General features: G+C 40.1%; 1 protein-coding gene and 1 long non-coding RNA gene across 2 annotated transcripts in view; both read left to right on the top strand.

Annotated features, from left to right (window-relative positions):
- jag1b (jagged canonical Notch ligand 1b) overlaps positions 1-25,229 on the top strand; it is a 66,618-nt gene that overhangs the window by 892 nt on the left and 40,497 nt on the right. The window lies entirely within an intron of this gene.
- Positions 1,971-22,842, top strand: LOC117523995. The gene is made up of 3 exons (XR_004564668.1): positions 1,971-1,982; positions 13,420-13,431; positions 22,696-22,842. It is a non-coding gene; the product is annotated as an uncharacterized LOC117523995 (long non-coding RNA).

Here is a 25,229-nt window from a genome sequence, read left to right as displayed (position 1 = left end):
CCCTTTCTCCTTCTCATTTGAAAAATTGTGATAGAATAGCAGAGAGAGAATTTCTCATTTGGGAGTTGACCCCTCCTCGGGGTCGTTGCACCAGTTGACCAGGTGCGTGCGTTTTTCTCCATCTGTCTTTCCTCTCAATAAAGCAAAGCAATTAGACTCAATTTAACGAAACATGGTAAAGAAAAAGGTGTCTGCACACAGCAATACATCAAAGTAGATAAATGTTCATATTTTGTTCCTTCCTCTGTAAAGATGCTGTCAATCCAGATTCTATCCATTCTGTTTTACACCTGCTGCCCCCCGGCCTGGTTAAATTCTATCAATAAAATTCTGCGTTCTTCATGATTTTCCTTCCTCTGTAAATTTTGCAGAGTAAAATAGACACTGACAGGACTGCATCTGGTCCCACTCTGAATGCAGTAAAATCCATCTTGTCATTGTGTTAAATCTGCACCATCAGTGTTAAACTCTGTTGTAGTGTTAAATTAGCTCTGTAATAATGTTGCAGTCTATGGTAGTGTTAAATCAGCACAATCACAGTGTTAGAATCCCCATCATGGTGTTAATCAATATCATAGTGTTAAATCGGCACCATTTGTGTTAAATCAACACTGCCGGTGTAAGATCAGCTCTATCATAATGTTAACCTTTATCATAGTGTTTGATCAGCACTATTGTAGTGTTAAATCAGCTTTGTCTTTAATGTTAATTCAAGTTATTCAACTCCAGTAAGAGTTACTGATGCTATGATAGACCTGAGTTAACTCCAGTTGAAGCAGGACTGAAGGTAGTCCCGCAGTCTGTTTTTTTTTTTTTTTTTTCACTGCAAAATTTGCAGTGTGGCAGCCAATCTGCTTGCAAAATAGAGTAACTTCACTCCAAGTCAAAGTGAAAATTCACTTTCTGGTTTCCTCCAGCATCGGCTCTTCTTCACTGAGTAAATAAATGGGACTGACAGGCCTGTGGGAGGGTTGCAGGTTTGTGACACATGATTCGCCCCTCCAGAGAACATTTCCATGTAGTGAAAAAAGTCTGCACACATTTTGGCAGGCCACACGACTTGGCCCGCAACGTTGTCTGCTGTGCATGATGGGTCCATTGGTGTGTGTGTGTGTGTGTGTGTGTGTGTGTGTGTGTGTGTGTGTGTGTGTCCAGTTACATCGAGTTCTTGTGGTCATGATTTTTCAAGTGCTGATAATGGCCAGAGTATGTGAAAGAACTTAATGATAAAGTGCTGTTTCCTTGTCTGTCATACATTATTATGTGCTTTCTGCTCAGTTCTTACCTCCAGGTCAGAATGAATAATTTGGATTTTTTTTTTTTTTTTTTTTTTCCTGTGATTTGACAGTCAGCATAAAGGTCTCAGCAGTGTTGTGTTTAATGTGATATTGTCAGTATTTATTTATTTACTTTTTGGGATTTGCCCTCTACTTGGACAGTGGCGCCTCACACCATTTTTAAAAGCCAAGGGTTTCTGTTTATATTCACACTATGGCAACGCTAAGGTCGCAAAAACATTCACTGCCAGATTAGTCTCAAGTTACCAGCTGAAAATCAGTCCCACTTGAAAAGAGAACTTGACATTGAAGGGAAAGTGGGGCCGTTTACAGTTTAAAGGCTTTTGTGGCTTTCACCTTTCTGGTGTATTTTTACTGAAATGTCGACGGGTCCAGACCTGTAAAGGCACCTGTCCTTGTCCATAGCTGTGCTGCCACAGAGTTTATGTGCTCTGACTACACAGGTAGTGATTTACTTGCATGTCTTAGTTCTGGCAACAATATCAATTACATTTAGGTTGTGTTGGGTGTATTAACATGTGGGTCAGTCAGTCCCAGAACAATAACCCAATGTAATGCATCTGGCAAATGGGAGTACCTGAAGAGCATTATAGAGACCCATAATGCGTGCACAATTGTAAATGCTGGAAGGATAATCAGTTTGTTATTTCCAGGTTGGAACCACTAACATCTATTTAATTGATAGTCAGTCTCTTCTCCCCTCCCCCGGCAAAGGCTTCCATGTGGAGGAGATTTGTGTTATGCTAACAGGAGCAAGCAATGAGAATGTGTATTATATTACCAGTGAAATCTGTGGATGGAGTGACAGTACTGTAGTGTGATCATTTTGTTGTTGGTGGGCCAGTTAAAGCATCTTTGGTTTAGATAACTTGATTTTTTTTTTTTTTTTTTTTTAATATCCAGAGGTTGTGAGCACCCTTGCTTAAATTGGGGGAAAATGGAGCTACTCGTCAGCTTCTCATTCTTCACATTCTGCTCTACTTCAGTGCACATCAACAATCGTCCGGATAGGTATGATATCACTCTTTGTGCTTTTCAACAGTTGATTGGCTGTTGTGGACAGATGGTAGCGTGGTGCAGTTGGATTGTTGGGTACTTTGAGTTCATGAAGCTTTCCCCCACCCTATCCTCGCTTGTGAACTGCATGAAGTTGGCCTCTTGTCCAGGATGAGGGCTTTGTTTAAGTCATGCTCTGTTGGATCCCAGGCATTTTATCGCTTTAACCTTGCCACCCACAGTAACTGCTGCACTTAATGAGGCTGCACATGTGCTTAGATCAGGTAGGGCAAGAGCTGAGGATGCAGCTGAATGCTTTAATGTGAATGCATCACCATTTTAGAAGCCTATGAGAATTCACAAGCAGTCTGCTGCATATTGAGCCACTCTCATGCTTTTATACTCGAGAAAAGTGAGGACCCTGTGACCCAGACCCAAGCCGGCCCTCGCAGTATATCAAGTATGGACAGTGATGGGCCTTCAGTGACTACAGTGAGGATTATAGAGTATAATAGCAACAGTGGAGTTGAAATGCCAGGGCATGCGACAGGAAGCAGTTATAGCTTTAGCTGTAGCTACCTATAGCATGTTGGCCCAAGTCACATTTACACTGTCAAACTGGAACAGTGGAAGTAGGTTGGAAGACTCCAGCACTCATCTGTTCATGTTCCACTGGATTTTGTAATACTTGTTTTGGAAATCCCACTCTGATTGAAGATTTTATGATGCCTATATTTTATGACAATTTTCTTCTGTCTTTCATATCGCACAATAGCAATAACTCTGTAATACTGACATCACTGTGATTGATGTGTTGACAAGTCATAGCTGTCTGAGAACTGGGATCAGGTGAGTTGTAGAACAATAGCCAGCCCAGCCTTGAGGGCAAGTGCTCCCGGCAGCCGTGGGAGTAATGACATGTTTGTTTTATATAGCCTGCTCTGATGTGGCAGTTGAGTGCAAATTACTCAAGTGAAAGAAGGCAAAGAAATGTTATTCCTATTTTCTCAACCTCACCCAGGTCTCTGCTTTAACAAGTGCTGTAGAAAATATGGTGATTTTGTCACTGTTATTACACACAAGGCTTTCAGTGGAGAGAAAAAAAAGAAGCTAAGCAGGCAAATGGTGAATGATGAGAGTCAAACTTTGTCCACAGGACTCAGCCAAGTGCAAGAGCACTAGTCCAAGCATGAACCACATGTTTTTGGATGCCCCAATGACCCACTTGTGGCATTTCTTGGCATTTTTGGTGTGAATTATATTATATCATGTTTTTGACCGAATTTGTTTTCGGTTGACATTATTCAAGTTATTTCACACAAATCAAACTATGTCTTTGGGATGAATTTACTTCAAATTATCTCCATGCAAATGTGATATGTTAATCTCAGAAATGCTGACATCAGCACTGATGAAAAAAATCTGTTATTGTGTTTCCCATTTATAGAAGTGAATAAGAATCTAATTTAAACCCAAATCAGTGTTCCTGTGAACTAAAAGTTATATTGGTAACTGAACAGTAGATACAGCATTACTTGTATCCAATTTTATTTTAAAAAGGACCTTTTTTAATTTTTTGGTATAATAGTGTCATTCTAGGTGTTGAATAAAACTAATTTTTACAGTTATTTTCAAAATGGGCATTTTCTATTAATTGCACTAAACAAATTTGCTAAAAAATAAATCGCTGGTGGAGGCACTGCATTCAAACAGGAAGTGTGACATGAGTGTACGTGGCAATTAGCGCTGCCACAAACAACTATTTTGATAGTTGACTAGTCAACTATTTATTTTTGCAATTAGTCGACTCGTCGGATCATACATAAATTGCAGTTATCGCATTTATCTGTATTGATACCATTATCGATTCCGCTTATTAGATTCCCTTATCGAGACCCTCCTGTGAATTTTCTGGGTGCTACAAGTAGCTTTACAGGTTTCTGTGTCAACAACATTTTGAGTCTTAAAGTAAATAAATATGAAATTGGTCACTGGGTCCTTGATCTCTGGACATGGATAGAAAAAAATCAGTAGTTTTTGTCAAAAGCATTTCCTTTCAGATATTAACGGCATGAAGTCTCTCCATTCTGCTGCATTCTGGAGTCCTGCAGCCTATACAGTCTGGGGTGGCTGCACGTCAGCCAGGATGTCTTATTTTGGGAGGGAAAAAAAAATTTTGATCAATTGCAGGTTATTGTTTGGAAAGAGGTGTCATTTGATTTAAATGGCTTTTCACTTTGATGTGATTAATTCGGAGCAGACTCGTTCTTTCTAACTTGACTCGGCAGCGCAGCGTTTGGAGCAACGGAACGCGGGACGATTCTTGTTTCTTTCTCACAACATTCCACACAAAAGTGACTCTCAATTGACATATTTTAATGGCTTTGAGAGGGGATAAGAAGCGGAGTTGCCGCTTCTGAAGAGGAGCGAAGCAAAGATCCAACAAAGCAGCGGATCGAAGCACTGCTTCATTGGTTCAAGGTTCAAAGCAAATGACTCATCGACTGCTAAATTAGTTGTCGACTGTTTCAATAGTCGACGTAGTCGTGACTAGTCAACTAGTCGTGGCAGCCTTAGTGGCAATGTGTTTACAATACAACAGAAAGCCATAAGCTCTGCACCTCTGCATCGGTTAACCATTTAGAATTTATAGCATGTCCTCAGCTAGACTGATAAATAGTCTACTTTTGAAACATGGCCGTTCCTTCTTATGAGTATCTGTAAATTATGTTTATGATAGATTTAACATCTCATCATAATCGTTCAGATGAGCTGTGATGCGGTGCGCTGAAGCACTGACAATCAGTGTTTTTAATTGTTTGTGCAGTGTTCACGTGAAGTTCACATAATTAATGCATGACAGATTTTGAACACTTCAAAATTTTATTTGCATACTTGCACAAAGCTGCACACAGTTTACAATGGTTTACAAAGAGTTTACTCTCTGGTAAGATAGATTGCGTACCAGTGCGCGGATCAAATTCATACACTGTCAAGGCATCTTTAGCCACGTCTCCATAAAGATAAACAAGCTGCTCTCATGGTAAATCCGCTGTTTTTTTTTTTCTCGCTGTTTTGATCTTGTTCGGCAGTGAGTTCACGTTTCCCATGATCATGGAGGGAATTGATGGTTTGTAGCGCCTCTGGTTGTTAGCTAGCCTAGCCTTTAGCTTAGTCCCGGCCTTGCAGCCCCTGGGTTTCCTCCTCAACTCTGCTGGGATGGGGTGTCATATCCCAGCTTGTCCCTTTTGTTTTCAGAGCCAGCACTTCCCCTCTTTAAATAAGTGAAAAGCTGGCTCCTTCAGCAGTGACTTCATAAACTCTTCAGTTAGATTACCCCCCCCGATATTATCAGCTAAAATGAGTTTGAAAATATCTGCATATGGAATACTGGCAAGAATCCAGTGTTCTGCATCCCTAAAATAAGTGAAACAAGAAATGGATGTTACATGTTCAGCAGAACATTGACATCCTGAGATAAGGTTTGATTTCTGATGTGGGACAAGTATTGTCATACTTTCAATAGGACATAGGACAAAAATGCTTAATGTCTAATCCTGCCCAGTCATCACTGGCAGATCTCAGGATACATGAGTTTCAGCCAGGCAAACAGCATCCCATGTTGCACAATCAGTAAGGGAGCGTTTTATGTGAAAGAAGTCTGCAGTGCAAAAGTGATTTGTTGTGGAGAAGAATGTCACCCGGCAGAGCAGATGTCAGATACTGATTGCTTATGTTGAATGTTCTTAACATGATGAACATTCTTAAATGAGTCTTGTTCTTGTTTGACGTTCAAGAGATCCAAATCTGTTCAAAGGGCATTTGGTTTTATTTGGCAAATTGTGAGATTATTTTGTTTTAATATGAGGTTCTGACAAATATCAGATGATGGTTCTTTCATTGGACAGTCATCAAACCAATATTCAGTCTTCAGCGTTCTTGTATCGAAAACTGTTTGACAAACTGTTTTTCCATTCTTTGATAAGTGTCGTAGTTTTCATGACTGAGCCAGAGTTTTTGGTAAACAGGGTGTGTTACGTAGCAGCACCAATCATTGGTTTGATCTAACATTGATACTATGAAGACATTGGCTCAGGAAACCTGATAGAGAGGGTCACATCCTTTGACTGCTCTATTTACATTTCTTCTGTGGTGTGTTGGCCAAGGCTGGTGTAATCTGTTTTCCATGCATTTATTGAGACCTTTGACTCTAATGTGTTGCTTAGAGAAACCTCTCTTTTATTTTGTTGGATTTCCTTTGAGTCGCGTATCAAATGGCTCAGAATGGAGGTATGTGTTGGGAAAATGTTCCTAATACAGGGATTTAGTAGTGTTTTTGGCACGTTACAGTGATTTGGGGCTGGAAGGATCTTTATCAGATATGTTTGTCTCTTGAACAATGTCTGGCTGGCCAGGAAAGATAAGACGACATGACTGATGAAGTGCACTTGGACATGTGTGCACATTCTCTGTAGTTCAAAGAGAAGTTGTAAGTCAGCTGGGATCTTGGGAAAAGTGAACCTGGCAGTGGCAGACAGCTTCTTGCTGATAACCCTCCACAAATTATGGGGTGTTGGTGAGCGTGGATACGGACAGGATCCCAGTTAATTGATTTGGAACTCTGCATCTCTGTAATGGTGAAGCTGCTTGTTTTACTCAGACATTGTTTACCATGGTGGCATTATGGTATTATTCAAAGCCTGTTGATTTTCAGTTATAGTTTACTTGATATGAAAATGGGGGGAAAACTGCAGGTAGTCAAAGCTGAGGCAGTGTGATATTAAAATTTGCTCATTCTTATGGTGTGGAATGTATTGCACTACTAACAGATTAGCCAATGCTGATGATGACTGCGCAGCAATTATTTCCATGTTGAGACAAGTTGGAAACACACAAGAGATGGTAGGGGTGGAATTTTTCGGCACCTCACAACTTGGTTCAGGGGACTGCAGTTTGATTATCCATGCATCTTGGTCCGCCCCCCGAGACAGGATTTCTATTGTTCTCATGGTGTGACTGATAGTTATTGAGATATATATAAAATCTCCAAATTCAGGATCGTAAGTGAAAAATTGTGGATCAGTGCATCCGTATGTGTAATGATTCATGTGCCTCTTACTCTTTGATTCTAAAATCAAGGGGGCTATTGCTCCCCCCCAGCTCAAATGTTAAAACAACCTGTGTAACTGTTGGTTCAGACTGACTCTGTTTGGATTATTACCACTCAAGATGTGTACACACTGGCTTTGCTGCTCTCAGGCACTCTGGACTGGTTTCAGAATAATTGAAACAGGAACATGTGTTAATGGCAAAGCTTTGTTGCACTATTGAATTGGTGATGCTTAAAATTGCAGACAGCATGGCCCTCGACGTCTGTTCTCATCTTATGCATACATATTGTCCTTTTTAATTGTTTTTTAGGTTTAACAGGATGAATTGCACGCATATGCGCTGCCCAGGACATTAAAATGAAAATGGTGGTGAAGATTTTAGTTGATCAGCTAAAATACTAGTCAGATGATCTATTTGGATTCTTTCTTAGCCTTTTATGAAACAACAGAAGGAGTCTGCTTTCAGTGGAGGCTTTAGCTGAGTATTTAATATGCTGACTAATGTACTTCTATTTGTTAAAAAAAAATTACCAGTACAGAAAAGTTGCTTGAGTAAAAGCAGAAACATCCACTGCTGTGAAAAACGTATTGCCCCCTTGAGCTTTTACATGTTTTCATTTTTTTAAGACATCAAAACACAAAACAAAAGTCCAGGCTTTTTATATTAAAATTTCTAGAATTATGCCCTTTTAAACTCAGTGAAAATTAATCTCTACATTATAAATTAAAAGAAATAAAAATCTAAAAACCAAAATGATGGTGTGAATAAGTAAGTGCACCTCTACTATAACACATAAACCATCACTTTTACACCCAGTCTTCTTCAGACAAGTCAGGGGACAGACACATGAACATTTCCAAGACACTGATTAGGTTTTGGACTTTATTTACACCAATTATGATGAAATACAAACAGTATGGTACTCTATGGTAAATCTGTGTGTAGCAGACAGTTCTCAAAAACTAAGGGACCATGCTAGGAGACAATTGAGGAAAGTCACCAAGACCCCCAGAAAACCCTGAAGAAGTTATAGGTGTCTGTGGCTGTGATTGACGAAATTGTGCAGAGTGCAAGTTTTACATGTTACATCACCAGTTATACAGTTTCATGAAATGGTATAAAGAAAGATTAAAAAAATAAAACTGAAAATTCCACTACAATTTGCCAGAAGGCACATTGGAGATTCAGGCCTAGATTTGATCTGTTTATTTGAAAGAAAATTCTTTTCTGCTCCACTCCACTATGATGCTATGAGTTAAAATATTCTTCTTCTGTGGTGTATAATGGCAGCCGGCATCCTTATTGTTGCATTGCTGCCACCTTCTGCATCAGTCATTATAGCAGTACTAAATGTCTTTCAAGTATTTAAAAAGCCGACACTTCCCCCTAACCTTGTGGCTAAAATACTTCCTACAGAAACTTCTTTCAGGCCTTATAATTGATTTCCTTCAGTTTTTACTCTAATAGATAAACCATTCAAAAATGACGATATATTTAGCCAAAATCAGCTTGCATCAATTCTATTTTGGCAAATTTCATTGACTGCAGTTCAGCTGGTGCACAGAATGTGCTTTTTAATGTTACCATTTAATTACTAATTGTTGTGTGTGTTGGCCTGTGGGGGTGTCCTGGTGACTGGTCTACATAGTTGAGGTGCAAACTCACATGGTGTGATTTAGGAATTTATTATGGGGCAATAATAGTAACAAAGTCACTGTTTTATACCACAAATATTGTTTTAATCTCTTGAAATGATTTACGCTTACTCGCGTGACATTCCAGTATGTCTCAGAGGTAATTGCAGGTTAAGGAAAGACACTTGAAGAATAGTTTTGGCAAGTTCAGTGATATCTGTCCAATGCTGTGGCATTTATAGTAAGTACCATATTTTCCGGACTATAAGTCGCACCGGAGTATAAGTCCCACCAGCCACTTTATCCATTATAAAGAAAAATAAACCATAAATAAGTCGCACTGGACTATAAGTTGCAAGGACATACAGGTATGTTAACTTAACATGAAAAGTTCAGATGATGATATTGTGACGGCTACCGTTTTTTTTCGTAACTTGTAATCTGCAGAGTATGATTTTCTTTTGGTGGCATTTTTTTCAGGCCTCCCTGTATGTGTTATACTAGAGGGTGCACTTACTTATCTATACCATCATTTTGGCATTTAGATTTTTGTCTTTTAATTCATAATACTTTTCACTGTAAGATTAAAGGGCATAATTTTAGAAATTTTTATATAAAAAGCCTGGATTTTTGTTTTGTGTTTTGATGCCCCCCAAAAATTTTCAAACACGTATAAGGTCAAGGGGGCACTAACTTTTTCACAGCACTGTAGGTTTACATAAGGACGATGACAAGTGTTCATTAACTGTGCCCGTCAGCTGTGTTCCTACTTCTGCAATTAAGTAAATCCCTTCGGCTGCTGCCTTGTTTTCACTCAGGGTTGTCACAGCAGATCCAAGGTGGGTCTGGATATTGATTTGGCACATTTTATGGCCCAGTCACACAAAGGAAAAAGTCACAAATCATTTAGAAAAGGTGGGCGAATGATCTCGCACCTTCCCCATCACCGAAAAGCCTGTGAATCAAGAGCACAAAAAGGAACGAAAGTAACAAAAGAAAAATGAAGCGACCATTGACCTTGACGCTTTAAACAAAATCAAAACAAAACATTCAGGATGACTTGACTGACAGCGGGTATGAGACCGAACGCAGCCAGCCTGGTCCTCATGGCTGCAGCATTTGCAGGGGTGGGATTGGTTGTCTTAGCAGGTGAGAGATGTTGTTTGTCTGCACAACATGTGTGCACAAGCAAGCCAGCCACAAACTGTTTGAATGTGCATAAATAGTTAAAGTAGTTGATAAAACGTTCTTGTCGCTATTGTGTCTGTATGACAGCATTGGTTTTTATCACACACATGGACGAGTCATCAGCGATACAAGGATGTTACGTGCAGCTTGTCAGAACTTTATTGATCCGTTCAGATACTGTCGACGTTCGTCCAAGACATCGGACTTAGGAAGTTGGACCACAGTAAAACGGAACGCTGACGTTATGTAAACTACGCACACGGTGAGGAACTGTCAAGACAGAAAGCAAAAAAGAATTTGGAAGAAATTGAGGTTATTGTTGGAATTCATTCACATTTTTCAACAGTTTGAAAATTCTGATGAAGCACCAGCTACAGGAATGAAGCTGGACAATGGTTAAACGATGCCTCCGAAAGTCAACGTAAGTCCAGATTTCTTGTTTCGTTCAGGCTTCGATGTCCTTCGTTATTGTCGTGTTACTGGGGCTTTATGCTGGATGCCCTTCCTGACGCAATTCCACGTTCCATGGAGAAATGTGGCAGGGGTGAGGTTTGAACTGGGAACCTTCTGCACTGAAACTAAGCGCACTAATCACTTGGGCTGAAGTTAATGTTTATTAGGGATATGAATCGTACAACAACTCACAATTCGATTCCGATTCTTGGGGTGACGATTCGATTCAGAATTGATTTTCGATTCAAAGAATTCTGAGAAAGTTATATTACTTAAAAAAAAAAAAAAAAAAAATGTAAGAAAATGCAGCTTTACAAGGTTAATCAAGTGATTCTAGACGTAAATTTACTTATCTGCTTTGCTCGTTCAGAGTTGGCTGGCAGTTTAGCAAAGCGCTGGTCAGTAGCTGGCAGATACCGCTGCTCCCTTCGTTTAGCTCCGGGTGATGGCGTAGCATGTGGGCTTGTGGATTTGAAGTGTTTCTGAAGTACTTGACTTTCATTTTGCGGATTTTGCACACTGCATAAGTCATGTCAAGCTCCTTCTTACGCAGCAAATAATAAAATCCAAAATGCGCCCAAACATTTGCCGTCAGCAAAGACGGTGCTGGCTGAATTAGCTCTTCGTCCACCATTCTAACCTGCAGCTCATGAATGTTTGAAGCACGCCGGACCCTCCCCTCACAGGGACGGTGTAGTACGGAAGCCGTTACCTGACAAACAGTACACGCAGCGAGTAAGCAAGAAAATGTTTAAAAATATGCTTTTTAAAAATCGATTCTTGGACATTTTGGGTCGATTAAGAATCGCGATTCAGACATGGATCGATTATTTATTTATTTTTTTTCTCCCCCGACATCCCTAATGTTTATATAATTTATTTTTGACATTCGTGAATGAATTCCTAAAAAAAATCAACCTCCTCCACCCAGACACAGATATGTTCTTGCCTTTTAAGGAGGCAGCTGATAATCATTAAACTTGAGTTAACAGCTCACCTTATTGTGACATTTGCTTTTTCCATAGTTGAGCCGTTTTACAATCAGGGTACATAAGTGGATTTTAAAGATAAAGCTTGGTTTAATGACAAGATGGAAAGGACCAAGAAAGTTTACTTTGCCATACATGGGTAACTACTACTGGTCAAGCAGCAGCAATGGTCATTTGGCTTGATATCCCCATTTGTTTACCAGCAGAACTCTAATTATACCAGTTTTTACTGAAATATGTGTCATTTCTATGATGTCTAATTTTGATGGGCTACCAAAACTATTATTTATTTACTAGGTAACTATTAAATGGACTAATTTCCCTATCATTTACCACTTAATCATTATCTGTGATACCACAAAAAGATATGTACCTAATTTGTTCAAATATCTTTAATATTGGGTTGCAACTCTCTTGTCTGTCAAAAACTGTCCTCTCTAAAAATGCTTATAGTCCTTCACTATTTGAGAATACAGAAACACAATAGTAGTTGTATACTCTGAGTACATACTTACATCAACTGTTTTATTGTTTTAGTAAGTAGTATATATGGGTAGATTGCACTAATCTTAGTCTGTAGTCTGTAATTTACACTTGTGGAAAAGTTGTACTTGTTATTTTCAATCTTGAAATAAAAAAACGTAGTGCCCCCTTGAGCTTTTACATGTTTGAAATTTTTTAGGACATCAAAAAAGAAAACAAAAAAATCTGGCTTTTTATATTAAAATTTCTAAAATTCTGCTCTTTAAGCTCACAGTGAAAAGTAATCTCTTACATTATGAGTTAAAAGAAATAAAAATCTAAAAGCCAAAATGATGGTGAGTAAGTGCCCCCTTTAGTATAACACATACAGACCATCACATTTACATCCAATCTTCTTCAGACAAGTCAGAGGATGCATGCATCAACATTTCCAAAACACTGAATGTGTCTGTCTTTATTTGCATCAGTTTTGTAGAAATACAAACAATATGGCACTCTGTGGTAAATCTGTGTGGAGCAGACAGTTCTCAAAAACTAAGGGACTGTGCAAGAAGGAGACCAGTGAGGAAAGTCACCAACACAGCCAGACAACCCTGAGCACGTTATAGGCTTCTGTGGCTGCGACTGGAGAAATTATGCATAGTGCAATTTTTTGAAAATTGCATCACCAGTTATACAGCTTCATGATGAAGTGGTACAGAGAAAGATAGATTTATTTATTTTAGAAAAAAAGAAAACTTGAAAGTTCAGTTACAGTTTGCCAGAAGGCACATCAGAGATGCAAACCTAAATTTGATCTGTCTTGTTGAAAGAATATTATTCTCTGCTCTACTCCACTATGAAGCTATGAGTGGTGATGCAAAACTCAACTTGCACTATGCGTAAGTTCTCCATGTAAAAGCTCAAGGGGACACCAACTTTTTCACAGCACTGCATATGCAAACATCTGACAGGTCTAAAACTTGGGGCATTTAAGTACCCCAGTCAGCAGGTAGATATGGATGAATAACTTGACCAGAGTAACCATTTTGAGATTTTTTATTTATTTTTTTTTTTTTTGTGTCAGTGACACATACTTGTGTACCCTGATTGTGAAAGTCCTGGATGCAGTCTAAGCTTTCAATTTGAAGCATGTGACGCATGCTTGGGGATGATTTCAGTTGGCAGGTATCCACTGTTGCTCCTATTGTACCCGCCTGGAAAATGATAATGTTCTTGCAAAGCTAGTTTTGAAAAGTGTTCAGATTGTTTGAAAGGTCAGTGGAGGTTGACTTCAGTGTTGCTACATAAAAATCTAATACAAGACTGATGAATGATGCCTCAGAGATGAACTATACACTTGGGTCTTCTGTGTACATTGAGGTTACCGTTGTTGTTGGCGGCATGGTGGGTTAGTGGTTAGCACTGTTGCCTCACACCAAGCAGGTTGTGGAATCACTTACTGCTTTTCAATGTGGAGTTTGCATGTTCTCCCTGTGTTTACGTGGGTTCCCTCCCAGTGCTCTGGCTTCCTTCCACATCCAAAGACTTGCAGATTACGTGAATTGGAAACTTTAAATTCTCACAATTCTTTAAAGACTCACTTGTTCACGAGCGAGGGACGGATGGAGCGTGAGATTGACAGACGGATCGGTGTAGTGTCTGCAGTGATGCGGTCGTGGTGAGGGGAGAACCGAGTAGGGGGGCAGGGCTCTCGATTTACCGATCGATCTATGTTCCAACCCTCACCTATGCTCATGAGATTTGGCTCATGACCGAAAGAACAAACTTGCGAGTACAAGCGGCCGAGATGAGTTTCCTCTGCAGGGTGGCTGGGTGCTCCCTTAGAGATAGGGTGAGGAGCTCGGTCACTCGAGAGGAGCTTGAAGTCGAGCCGCTGCTCCTCCATGTCGAAATGAGCCAACTGAGTTGGCTCGGGCATCTTTTCCGGATGTCCCCTGGACGCCTCGCTAGAGAGGTGTTCCGGGCACTTCCCATCTGGAGGAGGCCCCGGGGAAGACCCAGGACACGCTGGAGGGACTACGTCTCACATCTGGCTTGGGATCGCCTCGGGGTTCCCCTGGAGGAGCTGGGGGAGGTGTGTGTGGATTGGGAGGTCTGCACGGCTTTGCTTGAGCTGCTGCACCGCGACCCGACTTCAGAAGAAGCGGAGGAAAATGGATGGATGGATGGAAACTTTAAATTGACCTTAGGAGTGTGTGGGAGTGTGAATGTTTGTTTATCAGTATGTGACCCTGTGACAGACTGGCCTCCTGTCCACAGTGTGTCCTGCCTCATGCCCTGTGATTGCTGGGATAGGCTTCAGTCCCCCTGTGACTTGGTTGGAATAAGTGGGTATAAAAAATGGATGGATTATCATTATTTTTTTTAAGATAAGCACATCACCATAGCAGCAACTTTTCCATTCCTGTAATAAATACATTCCAAATCAGTTTGCATCAGTATAAAAATTTATTGGCAGAAGGGTTCATGGACCCCCTCCCCCTCCAAAACTAAATCCCCAAATGATTTTGAGTATCCTGGAGTCACTACTGTGCAGAATTCAGAATGTTGCCATGAAAAAAAAGTCCCAGGGGGTACTAATTTGCATATTTTCAAAATGGCTGCTATCGTCAGCCTTAAATTACTACATTTCATATTTCAGTAACTATTAAATGTATTTTTGTGAATTTGGTGTCAATTTTTTTCGTTTTCAGGGTTACTGAATATGTTTCAGAGAAACAAACCCATACAGGGACTGTGTGATGTGATTTAGGCAACTAACTCTTCCATTTTAATCAATGTTGGCTTCTTTTTGAATAGGGATGGGTATTGCTAAGATTTTACCTGTTGATGCCCTTATCAATACCTCATGTGAATTTTCTGTGTACTAAAAGTAGGCTTTACAGTTTTCTATGTCAGCAACATTTTGAGTCTTAAAGTAAATAAATATGAAATTGGTCACTGGGTCCTTGATCTCTGGACATAAATAGAAATAAAAAAAGCTGTAGTTTTCGTTGACATTTTGATCTATTGCAGTTTATTGGTTGTATTACAACATTTGGAAAGAAGTGTCATTTGATTTAAACGCAGATTCGCTTTGAAGTTATTAGTTCCGAGCGGATTCTTTCTAATATGACTCAGCAGGGAGCGGCGCAGCGTTTGGAGCAACAGAACAGAGGACGATTCTCGTTTCTTTCTCACAACAAGACAGGAGTCCCAGTTAACACTTTAATCTGCACAAAAGTGGCTCACGATTAACATATTTTAATGGCTTTGAGAGGGGTTAAGAAGCGGACTTGCCGCTTCTGAAGAGGAGCAAAGCAAAGAACCAACGAAGCAGCGGATCGGAGCACAGCTTTATTGATCCAAGGTTCAAAGCAAATCCGGGCTGCAGAAATGGTTGATTACAGACCCACTGCAAGGTCTGTAATCAACATATAGAAATTATCATTTTCCCGACAAACACCCTCAAAAACAACGGTCGCTCTGAAGGACTGATAAGAGAATCATTAAGCAAAAAGGCTATTGATGTTGGTGGATCAAATGATTTCTTAATGATACCTGAAAAGAACCGGTTCTCGATACCCAACCCTATTATTGAATTTCAGACATGTCTTACTTTTCCCATAGCTTCCATTTAAATAGGGATAGAAGCGTAAGCGTCTTTTTTTTTTGCCAAATCATTCTGCATTCTAAATGAATTTAATTTGTTTGAAAAAAGCATTCTAATTTTTACCTGTTGATCAAAAGGTAACCCCCCCCCCCCCCCCCCCCCCCCACTTTCCAAATTTTGGACAAATATATGTTAGTTCACTCAAGATGACGATTTTTCTTCTGCAATTTCTTTTGTAGGCATACGAAGTAAATAATTCTACTTTGAATAAGAAAGGGAATAATCTAATGCTTAATAATCATTAAATGTGGTTATTTTTGATAATATACTTCAATTTCACCAATACATTTTATATTTATATAAAACAACTCAGCTGACATGTATCCACAATATGATTCTTTAATCAGACATAATGTTACAATGATGTTTATATATCTGTTATCAGAGTCCATGAATAGGTCATCGTAATCTGTCTGGACAGTTTCTTCAGGAAACTGCTTGGCATCTTCACATTCCTCCTGATCCTTGTGTTCAGTACCATCATTATCCAAAAGGGCAATCAGTTGGGGATAGAATGGGACCAATTGACCATACAGGTTCCAGCATTCCTTCGTCTGTCTTTATTCATCCCTGACCTTCATCGTATGGCTTTGGGCTTTCAATGGTAGGTTCAACTGCACACTTGTAGCAGGCTATGCAGTGGTTTACGTGCTGTACGTGAGGTATGAGAGAGTCTTGACATGGTGGTAAATGAACCATATCGACTTTTGATTTGGTGTTGAGGGTCTGATTATCCCTTACCACCTTCCTTAGCAACTTGAGGCTGACAACAGCCATTTTAAAAATATGCAAATTAATACCTAGTGGGACTTTTTTTCCTCAAGACAACATTGTAAATTCTAAAATGTTACTCTAGGATACTAGCAATAATTTTGGAATTTAGTTTTTTTTTGGGGGGGGGGGACCCCCATCAGCTGCTGGACTAAAAGTTCTGGAAGGATTCATTGCCTCCATGTGTAATTCTACAGTTTGGAAATATTATGTAATACAGTACTTGCGCATTGGAATGTCCTGGGCATTCAGTGTGAAATTCTGAGCCAATGCACTTGCACCGGCAATTGTGTTCATCGGACTGCCAATTAAAAAAAAAAAAAAAGTCTGCTTTTCATCACAAAAAACCCACATAACTTACCTGTTTTTGTCCTGTACGAATCCTTTTGTCATTCATTAAATGTGTTCCTTGTCAGCTGATGAATCGAGATTCCATTCGAAAGTTGTGTTCATGCTCAAAGCTTTGAGTGCAGGTCAGACAGAGAACTTTCGTGGTGGTTGCACATTAGTTTGACAAGCTACTTGCTTGTAGCTTGTCAGTGGATGTCCAGTCAATTAAGCTACTTTCCCATGTCAGCAGCAGAAAGACCATATAGCAGAATTCCATCTGCAGTGGCAGACTGCAGGACACTGAGGTGTGGCCATTTTTCAATAATAACATAGACAATAATTTACTTCATTGAAAGATATAATGGAGTTTTAATGTTTTTGCACAGCGCTATATTATAATGGGAAACTCTGGCTCTGGTGGCAGCTTGGGTAGTTGACTTTTTGTGAGGTTATAAATTCATTCCTTTTTGAAATGTCACATTTAACTGTTTAAACCAGGTGACTCTCTGCACTTAAATAATCCATCTCTTGCTGTCTGTTTTTGCTTCTCGTTAAAGATAACATCCAGTTTGTCCTTGTCACTGCATTAAGCGGCTAACTTGAAAATTTTAAATTGTGCACTGCTGTCACGGTCACAACCAGAGGATCACAAGAGGAATCTTCCAAACAACATCTCAACGAAAATAATGGAACATCCAGGTTGTCCCTGCTGCTGGTGTAAATGAATGCAGTTTTATCTGTGTGTTACCTGTTTGTCTTCTGTTTGTGTCCAGAGGATTTGCATACGCGCATTCAATGGCTGTCCATTTACTCAGGGCTGGAAATCCACCAGAGACAGATGCATTAGATAAATTTTTTTTGTTGTTGTTTTGTGTTTTGCTACCGGACAAATTGTTAATTTAACTCCATTCTAATTGGTTTACTTAATCCATCACAGTGTGTGACTATTGCCGCAACTTTGACTGCATGCTTTCAAATTGATCTTGTCATGAGAGTACTGCCAGCGCGCACTGACATCGATCAGTGGACAAGAACAACTTACTGTGTGTAGACTGTGCAATCTTGTGACCACAGATGATGATGCTATTTGTTTTGTTTTTTCTTTAATGCACATGTCACTTTGAAATAGAAGTTGCAGCACCAGCCAAGAAGCAAAAAAGAAAGCGCACCTTATAAGCTGGAAAATACAGTAAATGACCACATAGTACATGAGGTGGACAATAAAGCAGTGAATCTGATGCTACCTGAAGCAGAGCAAAAGCTCTGGTGTTTTTGTTTGTGTAGTTATCTGTAGGTGGGGCTGTCATGGTAGATAAATGGGTATCACATTGCCAGTGACGTCCATGTTTGTGTTTTGTATCAATTAATTCCTGCAAACTGAGGGATGAGCACTACATTTCCTATAATAGCTTGTTGTATTCTAGTCAAAACCTGGCACAGGATGAGACAAGCGTCTCCTAGAATGATGGAAAATTGAATAGCTGACAAAACAAGGTAATGCCTCTGAGTGACTCATACCATTTTTCTTTCTGGAAACGGAACAAGCATCTGCAGATTTGTTGGGGTTACTGCAGTAAATAGCTTCAGTTGTGATGTAGAATTTCTGAAATGCCTCTTGAGTGTTGCTTTTAGAGCTAAACGTGCATGTGAATATAGTAAGTACTTGTAGTGGATACACTGTGCACTGTAAGTAGATTGCATTTTGCTGCTGATACATGCTTTCTCCTTGACTCTCCTGTGCACGCTCCCAGGCATGTTGTTCATTTCCACATGACTGTGGCACAAGGCATGGCAGATATGTAAGCTGATATTGGTGTGAACGTTAATGATCCTGACTTAGACAAAGCATTTCTTGAGCATTGAAATCAAGGCAAATCCTACAGTCAGAAGTGCTCATTGGTCTGTTTTTGTCTCTCTGCCCCCCCGCACACACACACACCCTCCCTGTCAGTTGTTCCTAAAACTAGTTCCAGGCTGATATGATAAATGAGGTTTTGTTTTGCAACCATTTTTCTCATGCATCTTCTGCATGTCAAGATCAGGGCAAGATGATGACCTACATGGTGGGATCTTAAAGGACATGTCGCATGTTATTTAACGTCCCCGGTTAGCAACACATCAAGTATTTGTGATTGTAAATCGATCCACGTGCAGGCGTTAATGTTAATAATTAGTGGTTGCTGATGTATTTTGCATGTCCGGAGAACGTCTTTCTCACCATTTCTCGCTGTTTCTGAGCATGTGACGTACATTTTGGCAAACGCAGAAACAACCCAAGTGAACCGAATACTGCCAAGTGTGATAACAATGCTTCTGAGCTTTCATTCGAAAGTGATGGCTTGGATTTACAGAAGATGTACAGAGAGGAGGCAACACACTTCACCCCAAAACTCTTAATTTTTTGATAGTCTGTCAGATTTTGGATCCTAACATGTGCTGACTCTGCAGTCTGTGTTGTAAGACGCTATTTTACTGCCACCATGAATACTTATGTGGAGCATCGCCACAACACTGTTTTTACAGGCTGCCTGAACATGCAGATGCATTTCTTACATTGGTAAAAGTCAGAAGGTTATTTTCAAAAGATAATGGACTTTCTATCTAACATGCCAGAATCGTGAAAGAACTTTGTGAGGAGCTAATGGTGGAACTGTCATGGGAGCACACCAAAATAGCTGAGATGATCGGGAAGAGAGTCGCTTTTGGAAGTGCCCAAGAGAGTCCAGCAGCCATGACTCATGCGGAGTGGGCTGAACACACCTGTGTGCACCAGCTGGGATTATCCTTTTTCTTCTTCTCCTAAATCAGGAGCACAATGGGAAAACATCTCATACTGGTGGCCATGGTCAGCCCCTGCACACAGAGGTGGTCTGCGCGCCATCTCTGCATGACTGTGCCAGTCAGGACCTCTTTGATGACATGGACATTGTTCTCCACTGGATGGTGATCGTGCGCCATCCTTGCATAACTGTGCCAGCTGGGACCTTTTTGATGGTGTGGACCTGGACATTATTCTCCGACTGGCAATTGCGCATGACCTGTGCGTGACTATTTCTTTGATGGTGTGAACTTCACATATTTAATCATGGAAATCATTTTACAAGTGGGTGAGTGCCCTGTTCAGTTTTCTTTTTTTTTTCTTTTGCATTTTGTTCACATCAGTGGAGCTGGTAGGCTTGAATTTTATTTTACTTGGAGGGAGTTTGTTGGATTTTTGGATCTCTATGTATGCGGAGTCTGCTGTCTACCACAGCAGCACAGTGTTTTAACCCAGTTATAAATGCCACCATGAATGTGCATGCGGAACTGTCCACTGTTTTTCAAGCTGTCTGAGCACGCAGATGTATTTCTTACATTGTTTATTGTTTTGTCTTCTACTCGTTATTTACTTTTACGATACCCTTGTGTTTATATGCTACGGCTGACTGATGTTTCAGACTGGGCTTCTGATTGGCCAATGCTCCGGCGCTTGGTTTGAATTCTGCATGAGCGGAGAGAGGACCGATCTCAACGCAGCAACATACATCGCGTCTGTTACAGGTCACACTTTAAGAAAAAGACAGCACGGTTGTGTGCTTTTTAATCTTAATTTATTTATTTTTATTATAACCGGACCCCAGGATGTCAGGCAGATTCTCTTGCAGAGAAGGTGCTGCACTGAGCGTCAGCGCAGTGAGAAGACAGTCAGCACACAAACATAGCATAGTGAAATATAATTTCATGATCCCTGAGCGAGCTGGATTCTATCAGCATTTGCTTTCAAACCATTGTGAATCCTGCTTAAATCTGGCTTCCCCCAGTGTGCATATACAGTGCCTTGAAAAAGTATTCAACCCCTCTGGAATCTGTCACATCTGAATTTGTTTTTGCCATTTCAAATACAAAACACAAAACAGGTTGCTGGTTGCAAACTGTGGAAGAGATTTCCTGAACGTATGCATGTCTCAATGAGACGCAGAGTAATGAGACATCTCCGTTCGTGAAATCCATTCCACAGTTTGCAGCCAGCTAGCAGGCGAGCATTAAGCAGCACTAATTGTGGCTGCCTAAAATTCATCATGTCCCCTGTATTTTACACTAGAAACACCGCAAAGCAAGACAGCTAGCGTGCAGTGTTTGCAGAGCCGTTGTACCGAGAGGCGGAAGCTCCGTCGCGACCTACAATACAGCAGACTTAAACATTTAAAAAAGTGCCACATTAAAGAGCATGAGGATTTTTTTTTTTTTGTTTTTTAGCCAGGGGCAGATACAGTCGGCAGCCGGCAGGAAGGGTGCGACGATTTACCTAGACTGACTCCTTTATTTTATTTATTTATTGGTGGTTGTAACATTTTGGAAATGCGCTCCTTCTTAAAAATGGTACATGTACTTGGGGCAGGTGTGCCATCTGGTGTTCGAGAGATGAAACTTCAGCCACTGACCCAACAATGGCCCCGTTTACATAAACATGTATACCATTAATCAGATTAATTTCGTTCTTTACATGTTTCAGCATTCGAAAGAGCTAATTTCTGTGAGTGAGAGGGGGCAGGCTACACTTTGAAAGAAAACCAGCTTATGAACTGAAATCATGTCAACCAAGTTTTTCCTGATTATTGAATTACTGAAGTGCATGTAAAGGTGAGAGATCAGATTACTAACAGTTAATGAGGGAGCTCATCTCCTGTGATTATGGCTATGACAGGGTGCGCCTGATTTTTTTTTTTTTTTTTTTTTTTTTTTCTTTTTTCTTCTTTCATAGGGGGCGCCCAAAAATTGCATATGAGTACATGTACCATTTTGAGGCTGGAGAGCATTTCCAAAATGCCACAAGAAACCACCAAAAAAATGAATAAAAGTACTCAGTTCTTTTACCAAAATATCAAATCTAGGCTTGCATCTTAGATGTACCTTCTGACAAATTGTAGCTGAACTTTCAGGTCTTCTTAAGAAAATCCTCCATCATGAAGCTGTATAACTGGGAATACAATATATCCTCATATGAGGATATATTGTAAAATCAACAATAATGATGATAATATTAAAGCAAACAGAGCTGTGGTATCGAAATAGTATCAGTAGATATCCAAATTCAGGTATTGGGGTCGGAAGTGAAAATGTGGATCAGTGCATCCTGATGTGCAACTGTCAAGGTTACCAGGTGTCAGTGGATAGTGGAAGGGAAAGCTAATGGTGCAACACCAGAAAGTTTCAAGGTTTATCTGTATGTTGATTTGGCACGTTTTACACTGGATGCCCTTCCTGACGCCACATTACGTGGGGAATGGGTAGAGGTGGTCTTGAGTCAGGATTTTTCTGCAGTGGTTTGCTTGGCCACTACTGCAGCCTTAGCATACAACATTAAATAAGACGAGAATTCGCACCAGGGACGTCTTAAATGATCCATTATGATATTTCACCAGACAACAAACCATATTATTTCAGGTGTTTGTAATAAAAGTCTCGAAACAACAGACAGCCCTACACAACAGCAAGCAGCAGACAATGGGTTATGGACGCTCTAAGAGTCGAAGCTCAGTAGCTATCACTCAGTGACCATGTCCCTACTTATGCATAACTTTATGGCTTAAAAGAGCTTAAATTAAGAATTTAGAAAATCATTCACCCCTCTGTACAGTTGTTGAGTGGAAAAATACTTATGAGACCAAAACCTTATTTATTTTTACTTATTCATTTTTTTTATTTATTTTTATACCTCTGGTATGAAAATCAGTATGTCCGTCTGTTTCATTTAACGCAATATCTCAAGAACCAGTTGGCCAATTTCGTCCATATTGAGCACAAAGGTATACTTTGGTGATCCCCGACACCAGTCGATTATGGTGACCTTGGGGTCAATTTTAAGGTTACAGTGAGATATTAAAGATATTGTCATTGGTACCCTTGTTAGCATGATGTCTCAAGAACCACTTGACCAGTTTCATTCATTTTTAGCATAAGGGTGTAGTACTTGGGTGATTCCCCCCCCCCCCCCAAACAACACTTTGTATTGCTGATTTGTGGGTACCGGGGGGATATGTCATCATCTGATGACTCACCTTTGTACCAGGCTGTAAACAAGTTGGTTATATTAACATGTAGTTGAATAGAAAGTTAGAAGCTTGATTTTGGAGCCAGCCTCTAATAGGGATGCACTAATCCACATTTTTTCCACTTGTGATCCAGACACTTGAATTTGGATATCTGTCAATACCGATACCAGAGCTCTTTGGTTTAATATTATTATTGTTGATTTTTATATGTGAGGATATTTTGTATCCCCAGTTATATCATGATGACGTGGTATACAGGATTTGTTTTTTTTTGGGGGGGGTTTTATAAAAGACCTGAAAGTTCAGCTACAATTTGCCACAAGGTACATCTAAGATGTAAGTCTAGATTTGATGTTTTGGTGAAAGAATTTAGTACTCTTATTTATTGTTGTGTCAGTGGCTGATGTTTCATCTCTTGAACACCAGATGGCGCACCCACACCGAGTACCTTTACCATTTTCAGGACAGAGCGCATTTCCAAAATGCAACAAACCACAAAAAAATAAAAGTATTTAATTTACTCATATTCGGAGTCAGTCTGGGTAAATCGTCGCACCCATCCTGTCGGCTGCTTTCGTCTTTCTGGTCCCGGCTTAAAAAATCCTTGTTGTAACCCAGATGGAGAAATAATTATAAATAATACTTTATACACCTATCCTAATTATTAATTTATATAGCTGATGATAATAATATCTTTAATAAATAAATATTTTAGCTTTTTATCTGTCAGTCTGGTCATATGACCATCATGCTGTCACGTGAGCGCGCTTCACCATTCGCGTCAGTTGTGAGGCTTTTTACACACTCTGGCGTGGGTTGGCATTCAGACGTGGGCGGGGAAGCTCATCGGACAGCAGCGACAGGTTAGTCAAACAAACGCTTATTTTCACTTAAATAACTGCTTTCATATTCTGGTTTTCATACGAATCATTATACTCTTTTAGTCCTCCTGTACCCCGGAAATTGGAGCCGGTTTGGTGTCGTGTGGGAGATAGTGAGAGGAATTGGTGAGTCTGTCTGTTTGGTTGTTAGCTTTAGCAACATTAGCATTTTGACCTGGACTTTCCAGTGGACTGGCTACATAACATCTACCTTTTTATAATGCTAATGTTGTCATGCATTTGAATGGTTCACACCACAGCAATTGAATGTTTGAATATTGAATGTGTCTATTCAGAACTTTATTTTGGGTTGCAAAACTATTGTAACTAAGCTGTTCTTGTAAATTTCACCAATGGTAGTGTATTGCATTTCATTCACTCTGTTGAGAAGAGTTATTTATAACTTATGACTTTCTATTTATCTTCCCTATTGTTGTTATGGGGTAATATTGTGTACACATAATGAAATATTACTAGCTAGTGGATTTTGACTTCTGTTGCTTATACATGGTACTGTTTACACCATACAGGCCAGGTTTACCAGGGTTGGTAACCGATGGCAAGCTGAGCATTCCGGCCTTGAGCTTGAACCTGTCTATGCCCATGGTCAGGGTAGGAGACTGTGGCTTGTTAATTGTTCACCCCACCACTCTCAATCACACGCTGCACCATAGATCCTATGGACATTTAAACTGGATTTCCTGTGGACATTTCAAGAACTCTTGTGTGCAATAATCCATTCGTGTGTGAGAGGAACCAGACTTGGTGCCCACATTGTGGGACCAGCATTTTCTTTTCTTTTGGGTTTTTGGTTTCAAATGCACTTTAAAGTAAAAATTCTGCAGATTGTAAATACTGTAAATAAATTTCTTTGTTCAACCACACTCAATATACGGTACCAACACCGAACTAAAATACCTTGTTGTTGTGTCGTTATTTACTGTCCATTACCTCCAAAAGCCAAACCTATAATCCTGAGCGCACTAGTCCAAAATCAGCATTTGTGCTATGTAGCGTTACACTGGTTGTACATGCTACATTGTGCTCTTTAATGTGGTGCTTTTTCAAATGCTTGATTAAGTTTGCTGTATTGTAGGTCGCAATGGAGCTTCTGCCTCTTGGTACAACAGCTTTGCAAACATTGCACATTGCTGTCTTGCTTTGTCGTGTTTATTGTACAATATAGCGGACATGTTGTGACAAATGTTTTCCAGCCACAGGACTGCTTAATGCTCGCCTGATAGCTGGCTGCGAACTGTGGAAGGGATTTCCTGAACGGAGACGTGTCTCAATGAAATGCAGCTCGGCTCACCCCTAGCCTCTAATGGCCAGTCAAGGAACTGCAACTTTTTCTCTTTCTGGGTGGGGTTCATCGGAGACCATTGAAGCTTACTGCTTGGCTGTGCT

This window comes from Thalassophryne amazonica, chromosome 13 (assembly GCF_902500255.1).
Source record: "Thalassophryne amazonica chromosome 13, fThaAma1.1, whole genome shotgun sequence".
Classification (NCBI taxonomy): domain Eukaryota; kingdom Metazoa; phylum Chordata; class Actinopteri; order Batrachoidiformes; family Batrachoididae; genus Thalassophryne; species Thalassophryne amazonica.
Note: the sequence above shows the minus strand (reverse complement) of the source record. Positions and strands in the feature narration are given on the sequence as shown.